The sequence below is a fragment of the Podarcis melisellensis genome, assembly GCF_964234715.1.
Source record: "Podarcis melisellensis genome assembly, chromosome: 5".
Classification (NCBI taxonomy): Eukaryota; Metazoa; Chordata; class Lepidosauria; order Squamata; family Lacertidae; genus Podarcis; species Podarcis melisellensis.
Genome location: NC_138537.1, coordinates 57,104,786 through 57,119,389, shown reverse-complemented (window position 1 = coordinate 57,119,389; position 14,604 = coordinate 57,104,786). Strand labels below are relative to the sequence as shown.

Genomic DNA, 14,604 nt, shown 5'->3' with positions numbered 1-14,604 from the left:
TACAGCTTTCCAAACTGGGTGTTACAACACGTTAGCATGTCGGCTGCAGTGTGTAGGTGTGTCACATGAATGATCCCCACACTCCTCCCAGGGCTGGAAAAGGGTTAGTCAAACCTCCGCTTTGATAGTAAAACTGAATTACCGTGTCACAAAATGATGCATGTCTAAAACGTGTGTCACCAGCATGAAAAGTTTGGAAAGCTCTGCCCTAGTCTAAGTAAGTCTTCACCACCCACTCATATTGCTGCAAGGAATAGGAAAGAGGGAAGTATGGGTAAAACAGGTCACTTGCATTACTCTGAACCCTTTGAGAGCTGTAGCTATGTGAGTGAGCCCATCAATCTGTCATCTCAGAAAACAATAATTTAGGTCCCTGTCCAAATTGCTACTGTGTTTTTCATCAAAATCTCAAGAAAACAGTAAAAGAGATTTAAAGGGGAAAGGGCACTTTCCCTCTGTAACTACCATGCAACAGTGGTGTTACAAGATTGACCCAAAGCTATATTTGGACATTTTTATATTTATAGGTCAGACAGTCCTCTTTCAAATATACCCCAGAGAACTCACTAAAAAGCAGTATTTTTTTTATCTTCTTATATTGGTGTAACTTCCCAAAGTTCACTGAAATTAGTCTATTCTATAATTTGTGGTCTATAGGAGGGAGGGGAATAAGGTACCCTTTTGATAGATTGCTGGAGAAGTGAGGGGAAAAGAAAAATGTGATGCATTTTCACCAAGATAACCAAAATCGAAAAGAAAATTAGATGTTCTAGCAAGAGAAACAGAGCTGTGAATAAAAGCACTCAGTGTTGTAAACGCTGAAATGAAAAGTTTTAAGAAATATCTCTGGGGGTTTAAATGTAAGAAAACGGTTTACTTGCAGCAAGCTGAGCACTTAAAAAACAAGAGGTTGAGATACAATCAAAGAAGGGATCTTTGTCTGCTGTGCTGTGCATATGAAATGCCTCATCCACTGAGATACTTTGAGGTTCCGGGTTCATCTCAGAATGAAATCACCATGAATACCATATTAGCAAATAAGGTGCAGGCCAGGCATTGATCACTGAAAACAATGAGAACAATAGAAGTATCATCTACTGTTGGGGAACTCAACAGACTGCATGGCGACAATTTCTGAAATGTACCCAGAAATTGTTAAACTTTTCCACTTGCACTTGGTAAATTTGTCTGGAGGAAGTGAAAAACACTTTCATCTTGGCTTTCTTCTCAGTTAAAAGAGGATTAGTTCATATGGGGACTCTAAAGGAAGATTGCTGTTAACATGAAAAATAAGTGCCATGGCGTGTCACTGGATCCATCCCACATTATTCAAGCATGGGCATGAAGAGAAGGCTTGCTATACTGGAGTTCTGAAAGGAGAGCTGATATGCCTTATTTTAGATAACCAGCAAAATACTGAGTTGTTTATTTTATGGTGCTTGAAGAAAAAAATAATATCTTTTAAGGGAAGAATTTTAAAGTTAATTTACCCACATGCAAAAGCCACTGGATTCTAAACGTCCATATTACATTTCTCTTGAAAAATACAACTTATGGCAATCAAGACTTCTCAGAATGAATGTTTTTCTGAGTATGGGTAAGAAAGATAGAAGATTTATAGCCATAGGTCCCTCAACATACAAAAGTAATAATAGATTTTGGTCAGTTCAACACCTAGAAAATATAAAAGGTATATTTGTGGAGAAAATAACCAGTAGTTTCAAAATCCAGTGTTATTGAATTTAAACTTCGCCAGACATAACTGATTTGAGCAAAATGAAATAAATTGGATATGATGTTTTAGGAAAGTGTTATTGGTTTTGCTCTGGGAACAAAGAAAAGGGGGGAGTGCTGAGAAGAACAGCTAATCTAAAAGAAGACTGGCTTACATCCAAAGATAACCATTGTGATAGTGTAGAATATTTCTCTTCATGCAAAGGAGGATCCCCAGTTCCATAGATTACTCATTCCTGCTGCCTCCCATGTTATTCCAGAGGGTTAACCAACCTTCAGGAACAGCTTTTCAGAGGTTCATTAGGAAGGGAAAATGTGTAAAATGGTTGCATATACGATATGTATGAATTTCTTACAACCGACATGGACAAATATGGCATCAGGAATTGACATGTCTGGGCATCTGCTGCATCCATGTCTTAGCTGCCCACCGCTGACAGAACTGAACATATCTCCTATGGCAGATCATAGGCTCGGGGACAGCACAGAGGAAGCACAAAGCTGGTGAGATATTCATGTTTCCCCACCACCACGTACAATCCAGTTCAGCTAGCAGATGCACCAAGAGTCCAGTAGCAGGCAGCCCCAGCAATTTTATTTTAAGGGAGCCTAGAGAGCATAAAGCAGGTTTAGCCGTGAGATAAAGGAGGATGGCCACTGGCAAGAAGCCTCTAGGAAGAAGTAAGAGGAGGAATGACAGATACTTCTGGGGAACATGAGTACATGAGAACATGAGTGCTGGTGTGCTTCCCATAAATACAGTGGTGCCCCGCAAGACGAATGCCTCGCAAGACGAAAAACCCGCAAGAGGAAAGGGTTTTTCGGTTTTTGCGACGCTTCGCTAGACGATTTTCCCTATGGGCTTGCATTGCAAGACGAAAGCCCATAGGGAAATCTCGGGGACCTTTTTTTAAATGCTGGCGGTGGGGAGCAAAGCCTTTCCCCCCCCCCCTCCGGACTTCAGAAGAGGTCCAGGAAGGCCGGCGGGGGCGAAAGGCTTTGCTCCCCACCGCCAGCATTTTAAAAGCGGTCCGGGATAGCAGGGAATCGCTTCCCGCTATCCCGGACGGCTTTTGAAGGCAGGTGGGGGGAGCAAAGACTTTTGCCCCCCGCCCGCCTTGGGAAGAGGTCCTGGACCTCTTCCCAAGGCGGGCGGGGGGCAAAAGTCTTTACTCCCCCCTGCCTGCCTTTCCGGGAGAGCGGAAAAGGCAGCGCTGCCTTCCCGCTCTCCCGGAAAGGCAGGCAGGGGGGAGCAAAGACTTTTGCCCCCCGCCCGCCTTGGGAAGAGGTCCAGGACCTCTTCCCAAGGCGGGCGGGGGGCAAAAGTCTTTGCTCCCCCTGCCTGCCTAACCGGGGGCTTTTAAATCGCCCCGGGACTGTCCGGGGCGATTTAAAAGCCCCCGGACGGCTTTTGAAGGCAGGCGGGGGGGAGCAAAGACTTTTGCCCCCCGCCCGCCTTGGGAAGAGGTCCAGGACCTCTTCCCAAGGCGGGCGGGGGGCAAAAGTCTTTGTCCCCCTGCCTGCCTTCCCGGGGGCTTTTAAATCGCCCCGGGACAGCTGAGAATTCCTCCGCTGTTCCGGGGCGATTTTAAAATGCTGGCGGGCAGCAGCGAAGGCTTCACTGCCGCCCACCAGCATTTTAAAAGCCCCCGGGACTGTCCCGGGAAGGCAAGCGGGGGGGAAGCAAAGACTTTCGCTCCCGCCAGCCTTCAGAAGAGGTCGGGGGACAGACTGTCCCCAGACCTGGTCTGAAGGCGGTTCGGTTTCCATAGGAACGCATTAATTGATTTTTAATGCATTCCTATGGGAAACCGTGCTTCGCAAGACGAAAAACTCGCAAGACGAAAAGACTTGCGGAACGAATTAATTTCGTCTTGCGAGGCACCACTGTATCTGACTGATAAATATGGGTAACAAGGTGCTGAACTGAACAGGTCTTTGGTCTGATATACCAGGGCTGCCCTTATGTTCAGTTCAAGGTCTTTCCCTCTCTTACACTGAGAGAGAGCCATCTTGTGTTTGTATGGAGAGTCCAATGGAGGTGGAGCAAGGACCTACTTCTGGTCTCTTGCTTGGACCCACATAAACCTGGATCTAGTCTTGGTACATGTGTAATTTATATGTTTAGAATTTATATGTGTAATTTAATGTTTTATCACTTGAGAACTCACAACGGAACAGCCTCCACTGAGTGTGTTCTGTTTGAGAAGCACTATCCAGTGATTGGAGGGCAGGTCTTTCCTCTGTGACTGCTTAATTTGTAATAGGGGACAAGGTGTCTGAAATACAGTTTAGCCATTATCATTGCAATATGTTCAGCATATTCTAGGGCAATTTGGTTTGCACCAATCAACAACTAAACAGACCTGACCAGCAGTCTATACAAAATGACAGTCAGTTCTCATATATCCCCTAAATTCCTTTGCAACATCCATGCATTCTTCAGAAAATAAATGAATGTGGAAAAGATTCGAAGAGCAGAAAAAATTAAGTCAACTATTCTCCTGCAAATCTCAAAACAACCTTCCTCAGGCAAAGTCCATGTGGTTTTAGTTCCTATAGCAATCGCCTCAACCACTTCAAACTTTAACATGTACATACTGACATATGGAAAGCTATAAGGAAGGAAATTTGACCTCTGGCATGTTGCCCCTCTAATTACACCATCTTTAAATATGGCCTCCTTTATAATCTTTCAATATACCATTACAGGACAAACATAAAAGAGGCCTTTTCCATCTATAAGATCTGCACACCCATATTTCTCATGGTTGTTAAGCAGATGCTTTCTTAGTTTAATAGAGGTATAAATTCCTTTTACCTCATCATGTCTCACCATGGTGTTAAAGGCTGCCATGCTGGTCACTGAAGATGAGGAATGATTTGGATTTTGCATTTACTTGGGGGTTTGTTTGTTTTTGTTCTCAACAATAGTATGTTTTTCTTTGTGTTTTGTTGCCACTGAATCTGTTCTACAGCAGAATATCAAGCCTTAATAAATTCCTTAGCCGTGTGGGTGTGTGAAGTAATTAAAAAAAACCCCAAACCACTTGTGCACATATTATTGGAAATGGAATATGACAAGATGTGGCATATATTATCATCATCATATAACAAATTTAGAACAATTGCCACAAATATCTTCTATTGAGGCACTGTGACATTTTCCTCCCAGTGTTCCTTATTACAAACATGGATACTGAAAGATAAAATTGTAATTTTATGGCACCCTTATGGTATTGGAAGAGGCAGCAGAGTACAATGGCCTGGGCACTACAGCTTTCAAATTATGTGACATAAACCTCTGGAAAACCTACAGTGACTGGATATAACCAGATGGTCATGAATGGATTCTGATTCTGTGCTGAGTCACTCACCAGCATTCTGAGCATCTTAGGCCTGGTAAACATGTGCAGCAAAATGAGGCAGTAGACTCCTGAACTGATAGAGGAGAAGGTGGATAACTTGTAGCCCTACAGAAGTTGTTGACATTTGACCCTCATCAGCCCTAGCCAGCACAGCCTCTAGTTAGGAGCTATGAAAGCTGTCATTCAACAACGTCTGGAGGACTATATATGGATAGTTATTTTTATTTTTATTTTTAACATGGGAACGCAATTTAAAAAGTTACCCCCACTACCACACACACAGTCTGACATGACACAGTCCATTTCACCACCTAATTTCTACTGAATTCTGCTTCATGCAAAGAACAAGCCTTAGTCCTCTAAACAGCTCTTTCCTGTAATGTGTTTTATGTATGCTCTCCAGCTGTAGCACACCATGCAATCTTAACACAATTTCCCACAAGATAATTCAACAAAAATAATTGTGTGTTTGTTCTCATAGAGCAAATTAGGGAGAAAAAAAAAATATTTATTATTCAGATGGTCGAAAATATTCTGTACTGGAGAACAGGTCTGCAAAACTTACAAATCATCCGTAATGGTGACTAGCTAAATGGTTGCTCAAGAAAGAGCAAAATGTAGTCATTTAGGGTACTATATATTATGCTATTGTAGATTCTTAGATCTTCATTTATTTCCTAACTAGACAGGCTGCATAATAATTTGGATTGTGAAATATTTCACATTTGTTGAAAGTACTGTGCAAGTATTCCTTCAACCTTTAGAGCTACACTCCGTTCATTAGAAAGAAAAAAGTAGGTTTTGAGATCTAACACGTTTGAAATCTGACATTTAAAATGAAAATAACTGAACTTGAATAGAAATAGTGTCCATCTGCCCATTATAAAGTACTGAAGATGCAGGGGAATGGAGAACAGAAGCATTGGATACAACCCAAAAGTAATAAATATTGATAGTGTATTCCAATGTATGTTTGCTCCTAAGTAAATATTTCTGTTTTAGGATTTAATCTATAGTGAACTGCCCTGAAACCTCCGGGTATAGGGTGGTATATCATCATCAACAACAACAACAACAACAACAACAACAACAAAGAAGTGTTAGTATATTTAGATTTTATGTTCAATATATCAAAGTACCCCAACTGCACGAAATAGTTTAGCATAAAGGGGTACAAACTGCTGCACACACTTTGCCTATCTACTGGAAATCTACCATTAGATCCAGTTCAACCTTCTGCCTACTGCTAAACTAAGCAATACAGAGCTGTGTTTGGTATGAAGATCTTTCAGCATTCATTTACTTATCATATGAATTGAATCCTGGTGAACCCTGGTGTGGCCCTGGGACAGCAAAACTTACACCATTGAACCTTACTCCTTATGCCAATTTCTATCATACCTAGTAGTATTTTGGCCAACGTGATCATATATTGCTATGTCATCCACAATCCAGTCACCACCACTACACCACAGCTCTGCACCAAAGAAATCACTCATAGCTGCCTAATGACAGTGCCAGGAGCCTTAAATTAGATTCACCAAGCTGTTCTGCCTACACAGAGACTGGCGGTATCAGGTAATTAGCGAAAGAGCTTAATTTTGACTGCATATTTTACAAAGTAATTGACAACTAACCAACCAGTCCACCAAGAATGTTAAGGGAAAGCAACACAATTAACCGCTGATGAATCCAAACCACAGTAATAACTTTGCTTTTCAGAAAAAGTGTCAAAGGTAACACCTGTGCCATCCTCCATTCCAACTTTAGGCAGACTGCGAAAATTTAGAGCCGGAACCTATGCAACAACAGTAGTGCAGAAAACAAGCCAGCAGCTTATTTAACATCAGCAATTCAGCAATATAAAAATAATTGCTTTCAACAGAACATCTAATGATGTTGCGGGTCCCAGATGATTACAGAAATGAACAGCCAAACACAGTTCATCTCTGAAACAAAACCCTCTCTCTTTCCAATTTAAAGAAACCAAGACTCTTGACATGAAATCAGAACGGCCCTAGTGCAACTGGAGTAACCTAGATAATATTGTAATGCCTGCAATTACACCCACTCTGTCGGAATTGCTCAAACTGTATTAGACTGTAAGTATTAGGTGTTCAAAATAAGACTCAGCAGCACTAAATATCACTCATTTTGATGAATATAAAAGATACTGGCACCATTTGATTTTGGTAGCTGATTAATTTAAATTATCTACAAGATTAAATAGGAATTTCAATCACAAGCAATGATACAAACATGACAATTTACATTTGACATCTATATGTACAGTGCTGATACCTCAAGCTGGTGACTGCTCCCTCTCATGCAAGGACAGAAAAGACTCTCAAACTGGGAATTGAATGGACTGGTGCGATTTCTAAAGAAATCACTAGGGTGATCCATTTTGTTTCACATTTGACATCGTTCATAGATTTGGAAATTGGAAGAAAAATGTTTCCTCCATTCGGAACTAGCAAGTGGTGTTAAATATTTACTAATGCTCTTTTTGCTAGACACTGCTAGATATTGGCCTGGTATGCATGTTGTGATAAGCCAAACTATGAGAGGAGCTGCATAGTCACTAAGGCTTTTTCTCAAGCCACAAGCCTGCGTTTGGAAAGCTTGGCTCATTGTAGCATGGGAGTAAAAAAGCCCAGGGAGGAGCAAAATAGCTACAACCTGTCTATTCACACAGTCCAGTTAAGCCACAGTTTGGCTTACTATGATGTGCAAACCAGGAGATACTGTCTGCACCCTTTGCATCATCAATGTGTAAAGAGCTAGATTCTTCTGTTCTTGCTGTCAGGGAAAAAATATACTATGCTTCTGTGTTATGATTCGGTCATAATGCTGCATCTCTTCTTTTGACCTGTCAAATCCAAGAGTTGGGCATCTTCATAACAATTTGAGAAAGGACATCGAAGATGAAAAAATCTGTAGTGGGATTCATTTATGTCTTTATACATCAAATAATGAAGAAGAAGGGTTGACTTGGCCTTATAATCAGAAGTTAGTTATCCCTGCCAGTGAACCCAAGAAGGCATAGTGACTACCTAGGTCTGAGACATTTATATGAAACCCAACCTAAAGACATTTCTTTGGGGAGGGGGTGTCACTGGAGAAATATACAGCCTATCAAAGCTGCCTTAATAGACAAGATAACAGGAGACAGTGACCAGCATTACTGAGATGCTGTAGAAACTGCACAGTAAGATAACTGTGATATTAAACCTTGGAACAATGATAAGAAGCTATCATAAACAATGAGCATCATTTAGGAGGAGGGGCATTCTACATCCACAGGATAACTCTTAAATGATCATGCAGCTTAAGATGCATGATAAACTAGGTGTTGTCCTGTAGATGCAGCAGCCTCCCTGTTCCTATCTTGCCTGTGGATTGTGACAACAGATAACCAACTCCTCATGTGCTTAGAGTTGCAATGGAAAACCACTGGATGGTGGTGACTCAAAAACATGCATTTTCTGCTATTGCCCTATTCGTTGGAATGCTATTTCTTCTACCAGGGACACCAACGCCAGGGGACCAAGCATTTTTGGAGCCCTGCAATATGGGGCGCAGCCCCCAATGTTCCCTACTGTCAGGGAGTGGAGGAGGCCAAGCATGGGGCTGAGCACAGCTTCAGTGACCAGCTCTTCCTCTGGCTGCCATGCAAGGCTGCTGAGCATGAGAGAGGAAGAGCTGCCAGCCACTGCATTTGGCTCTGTCCCCTGGCTCCTCCTGAAACACCACGTGACATAACACACATGATGCAGCTTCCTCAATCTTCAGGGCAACTTGGCACCTCTTTCCCCTACCATATGGAAAGCTCCACCAGTTACCTACTTTATACATCTTTTTTCCCCTCCCACCCAAGCTCCCCAACATTCCTCCCCCAGGCTTTCCCTGACCAGTAATCTGACCATGTCTTTTTATATATTGCAATACTTTGCTGCATTTTTGTGCTTTTAGTACTCTTGGTTTGTGTTTTAACTGTTCTACACCACTACAGGTTTAAATAAACAAATAAGACCTTCATTTTCATCCTGTGGCATGCAATAAAGTCCGCCATAAATGTTCAAGACAAGGCAGCTGCTACTCTATGGACCCACTCTAGTCACTAGAGCATCCAATCCCTGGCATTGCAGCAAATCTACGCTTTAACACCTATACTGCTAACTCTGGCGAGTTTAGTGTTCAGATCAATTCATTCCTGTCTGAAGAAGACACCTAACAAGTAGGAAACTATACAACAGAATGATTGGCTGCCATCTCTCTGCCCCAACATTAAAGCACATCACAGCGTCATCTTATGGAGATCACCAGAACCAGAGGCTGCATTGGGCACTAGAGCTGGCATTATTCTGTGAACTGTGTCGTGTCAAGATCATTAAAACTAATCCTAGCTTCTCTATGGAAAACAATGCAGTGAATCGGATGACCAGGCCTTAAATCTACCCCATAAATCTCCCACCCTGTTCTGCTGACCTGTTTAATGGCTGCCACTGCACGGCAGAATTGATGGCAGCTTTTGCTCCAGTGCAAAGTTTGAACAGTTCTTCCCTTTGCCTTAAAGCTAAAAGCACAGCAATGGCACTATTATATGCAGCTACACAGCAAACAGATAAACAGATTTATATTTATCTGAGGATAATCTTAAAGAAGGGACACGGGTGGCGCTGTGGTCTAAACCACTGAGCCTCTTGGGCTTGCTGATCGGAAGGTCGGCAGTTTGAATCCCCACAATGGGGTGAGCTCCTGTTGCTCAGTCCCAGCTCCTGCCAACCTAGCAGTTCGAAAACACATCAAAACACAAGCAGATAAATACCAGCGGGAAGGTAAATGGTGTTTCCGTGCACTGCTCTGGTTTAGTCATGCTGGCCACATGACCTGGAAAAACTGTCTGTGGACAAACATTGGCTCCCTCGGCCAGTAAAGTGAGATGAGCGCCGCAACGCCAGAGTCGTCCGTGACTGGACTTAACTGTCAGGGGTCCCTTTACCTTTACCTTTTAATCTTTAAGAGTCCGGCCTGAAACACATATCTACATATCTAAACCACAACTAATGATCGAAGGCAAGCACTCACCTTCCACTGATCCTACTGTTTAATCATATATGAGGAGACCACTAATTCACCCCCACCCAGCTTCCAGAGTATGAACTACAGGGAGCTTGACCCCCTCTCTGCATGAAAGGACACTCTGCTCCAACTGCAAGTTACCTGGTCCAGAAGAAAGGTCTATGCTGGCCTCTACCACCATAGGCCGTAGGCAGTAGGAGGCTATACATGTGCCTTCCAGGAAGAAGATCATGACAAGGGGAAAAACCAACCTGGCACTATCAATTGCTCCAGTGCTTGCTTTTCTCTTCCCTACTATTTCCCTTTTTCTTTTGCATTGTATTATAGAACCATAGAACCGTAGCGTTGAGAGGGAACCTGAGGGTCATTCTAGTCCAACCCTCTACAATGCAGAAATCTCAACGAAAGCATCCATGACAGATGGCCATCCAACCTCTGCTGAAGAACCTTCAAGGAAGGAGAGTCCACCAATTTCAGAAGGAATCCATTCAACTGTCAAACAGCTCTTACTATCAGAAAATTCTTCCTGATGTTTAGTCGGAATCTCCTTTCTTGTAACCTGAACCGGAAATCCGGAAGTGTCTCCCATCTTATATTTGTGCAGCTGGTTATTCCTGCCTAAGTGTAAACTTTACATTTGTCCCTGTTGAAATTCATTGCGGGGGGGGGGGGGGAGACAGTTTTCCAATTTGTTAAGTTAAGGTCATCTTGAATTCCTATTCTGTCTTCTGTGGCATTAGCTATCCTTCCCAGTTTTGTGTCATCTGCAAATTTGATGGGAATCCCATGTATGAAAACGTGGGAAGAGACTGTGCTGTATTTAAAAATAAGTGCACTTGTTAATTTTTAGGCATATTATAAATGTTACAATATAGTAACACACTTAAGAAAACCAAACAATGAGAACAAAAAATGATTTAATAGTTTAAATATACATGCACATACAAACCCCAATTAACCAGAAAATGTGAATTATACAGAAATTTAACTGATCTTTCCAATGCACTCAAAATGCCACACTGAAACCTATGCATATACATAAGTCGTATTAACGGTATAGTCATAAACCCACTGACTATTAAGTCCCATTGAACTCAGCCAGATATATGTCTTAAGAAAGCTTGCTTTAGCTCTTATTGCCCATGTCAGCAATGTCCTACTGGAAAATTAATGGAAACCTGGGGTGGTTTATTAAATTCTGAAACTTATTGACTTTAGAGGTTTTTCGCTGTTTAAAAAAATAAAACAATTCTTGACTACTTTTTACACTAAAGGTAAAGGTAAAGGTACCCCTGCCCGTACGGGCCAGTCTTGACAGACTCTGGGGTTGTGCGCCCATCTCACTTAAGAGGCCAGGGGCCAGCGCTGTCCGAAGACACTTCCGGGTCACGTGGCCAGCGTGACAAAGCTGCATCTGGCGAGCCAGAGCTGCACACGGAAACGCCGTTTACCTTCCCGCTGGTAAGCGGTCCCTATTTATCTACTTGCACCCGGAGGTGCTTTCGAACTGCTAGGTTGGCAGGCGCTGGGACCGAGCAGCGGGAGCGCACCCCACCGCAGGGATTCGAACTGCCGACCTTTCGATCGGCAAGTCCTAGGCGCTGAGGCTTTAACCCACAGCGCCACCTGTGTCCCACTTTTTACACTACACGTGTATAATTGGTGGAGAAACAATCCCCCACCTCAATGTCTCTGTTGCATCCAAAACAGGTAAAAACCCCATCCTTGAGAACTGAGAAACTGTAGCAACTACTGTACTCTACCCCAAACACAGGCATCTGGGGTTGCCAGAGGTCCCTTCTAGGTCATAACACGTCAGCCAGGCAGGTCCAGTTCTAGAATATTTTGAAGCAAATTTCTATTTAAAAAAATTATATAAAAAAACCCCAACAAATTAATTGTGGGGTGTTTTACATTTTATAGTCAAACAGGGTACACTGACTTAAGTTATAATCAAAACCGCTAACTCTGCTGTTTTCCGATTCAGCCTCAAGATAATGTAAACAGTACTCTATGTCCTGAGTCTGGAAATGCATTTAAACTGTAATGACAAAAGGGCAACGCTGTAAAGAGATGGGGAATCCAGATCCATTCTGGAAAGATCCCAATCTCCCTTCCCCAATTTCCAAAGGGTTCGCATGTGAGGTCCGCCCTCCTCTTCCTTGTGCTATCCCTGGTTCCCCGTCCATCACTGGAAGAACTGCATACTGAACTCAACAAGTTCCCGGTCACACCGGCTTCCTGCATCAGAAGGAACACGAGAACTCTCCCTAGCGGAGAGCCAGCGCCAGTTCTCGTCTCTTCTCCGCCGAGCTACACACGCGCGCACACTCACACACACACGCGCGCACGCACCGAGCGCCAGCAAAACAGCACACGCTCCCCTTTCTCTCGTGCATTCCCAAAAGTAGGAGCGGAGGGAGCTTGCCCGAAGCCTCTGCCTGCAAGACGGGAGGACTACAGAGAATGCTTCAAAGTGAACACATCAAGAAGCCAGGTTTGACGCGGGGGCTGCTTGAAAGGATCCCCGCCACCCCCTCCCTCCCCATAACAACCTCCCACCCCCACCCCACCCCCCGCACCGGCTTCCTTTTTATCGTATGTGAGATCACAGCGAAGGCACTGAATTGCAGTAAATGAGGACATTTTCCAGACTGCGTGGCTCCTGCTGCTGCTGCTACCCTGACAATTGCTTCACGTAGTCACGGCTGAATTAATGTTTCACTGCGAAATCTAACGAGGAGGAAGAGGAGGCAGCGGCGGTGCTGCCGGTTGGCTGGCAGCGGTGACCAAGTCTCCGGGAAGCAATTCCACCCCCTTTCTTCTTCTTCTTCTTTTAAAAAAAAAAGAAAAGAAAAATCCCATTGGTGTTATCTTGCAGCAGATGCTCTTACAAGAGTGGATCGTTGCTCTGCAAGCTTGCAGAAGTGAGCCGGGAGAGATGCATGATCGCAAAGGAACTGCACAGACCTTTACTTATTTGTAAGGAAGCGTAGGAAAAGGTAAGCATCGCACGGAGAATCAGCCCAGATTTTGTGCGGACACTACTCGCCCCCTCCTAAAAAATTACCCCCCTCCCACTTTCCCCCAAACCCCAAAAAGCTGCTCAGAGATTCCAGAGGGATCAGAGTGCTCGGGAGCTTCGACATCTCCCCGGAACGAGGCTTCATTGCAAAGAGTGAGTTACCATGGCTGCCTAATTAAAACTTCACAAGCAGAAGTGTGAGCAAATATGCGAAGCGTGAATTTTGTTATAAAGGGGGGGGGCGAGTGAGGGGGGGGCGAGTCGTGTTATGCAATAGTAGTACGCGGCTGCCTGGTAACGCGATTGCATCTTATAAGTTTCACGGCAGAAAGGGGGGGGCGAGCTTGGAGAATACCACTTCACATGTCCTAGAATTTGAGCGTTCTAGAAAAATGCCATAAACCTTGGCCGGGTCGTTTTCAGTTCACATCATACAAACTGCTGAAGTGCTCAGGTGACGGTGTTGCTGTTTAAGGGGGGGGGCTATCCGCGAACTCCTCCGGGCTGTTGTCCCTCAAGACTCCAGCCCCAAACCACCAGCTACCCAGCCATTCTTTTCCCCAGCGAAGGGACTAATTAGATTTTGCCACTGATCTGCATGATAATGGAGAACACTACGAGCAGATCTCCTCCTCATCGGTAACTTGCGGTGAGTAGATTAGTCACAGCTAGCCCCCCCCCCAAAAAAAATCCTTAATCATATATTAAAGGGGTGCAAGCGTGTTTGCTTGTTCCTAAAACATCGGATTCTGGTTTGACGCTGCCTTTCTCCACTTCTGACACGTTCAAATGGGGAGTCCCGTCCACCTGCACCAGGCGAGCAAGACGAAAAGGGCAATAGCGCGCCTCCGGCTCCAAAGTCACCGGGGCCATATCGCGGCGGGACTTTGCGTCCTGCAGCCTCATGCTGGCGGGGGGGGGAGCGGGGTCCGCCTTGCGTCTTTAGCACTCGAAATAAAAATCCTCTCCTGTGACCTCCGTCTCTCTCCACTTCATAACACGCTAGAGCGAGCTCCGGCAATCAGGGGGCAACATAGGTTGCAGCTAGCAAGCCAGGGTTTTTTTTTGGGGGGGGGTTGCTGGAGGGTTGAAAGATAAGCCTCTCCGACCATTCTTTACAATCTGGAAAGCCCTGGAGCAGACTGGTGTGTGTGTGTGTGATGGGATCTGTCCCAAAGGAGCAGCAACTCTCCCTCTTCGCCCTCTGTACTACAAAGCTAGGCTAGGCAGTGAAGCGGTTTAAATTCGACCTTGTCTGTCTAAACAGCTTAAATCCTACACAGGCATATAGTGAGGGAGTGTTTAACTCCTTCGGAACCAGAAAGTTTGGACAGATCCATTCTCCTTTCCTACCCTAGTTCCAGAAATCGCACCCCCCCTCCCGCCACCAGT

General features: G+C 44.2%; 2 protein-coding genes across 7 annotated transcripts in view; one reads left to right on the top strand and one right to left on the bottom strand.

Annotated features, from left to right (window-relative positions):
• DOCK1 (dedicator of cytokinesis 1) overlaps positions 1–14,604 on the bottom strand; it is a 383,360-nt gene that overhangs the window by 168,180 nt on the left and 200,576 nt on the right. The window lies entirely within an intron of this gene.
• The window catches only part of INSYN2A (inhibitory synaptic factor 2A), a 60,720-nt gene continuing 58,031 nt past the window's right edge, over positions 11,916–14,604 (top strand). Inside the window, exons 1-2 of one of the 3 annotated variants that reach the window (XM_081912771.1) lie at positions 11,916–12,684; positions 13,072–13,189. The gene's annotated coding sequence lies outside the window, so the exon portion shown is untranslated. Of the gene's footprint in view, positions 13,190–14,604 lie in introns of all 3 variants that reach the window. The other 2 variants (XM_081912770.1, XM_081912772.1) reach the window with 2 other exon arrangements.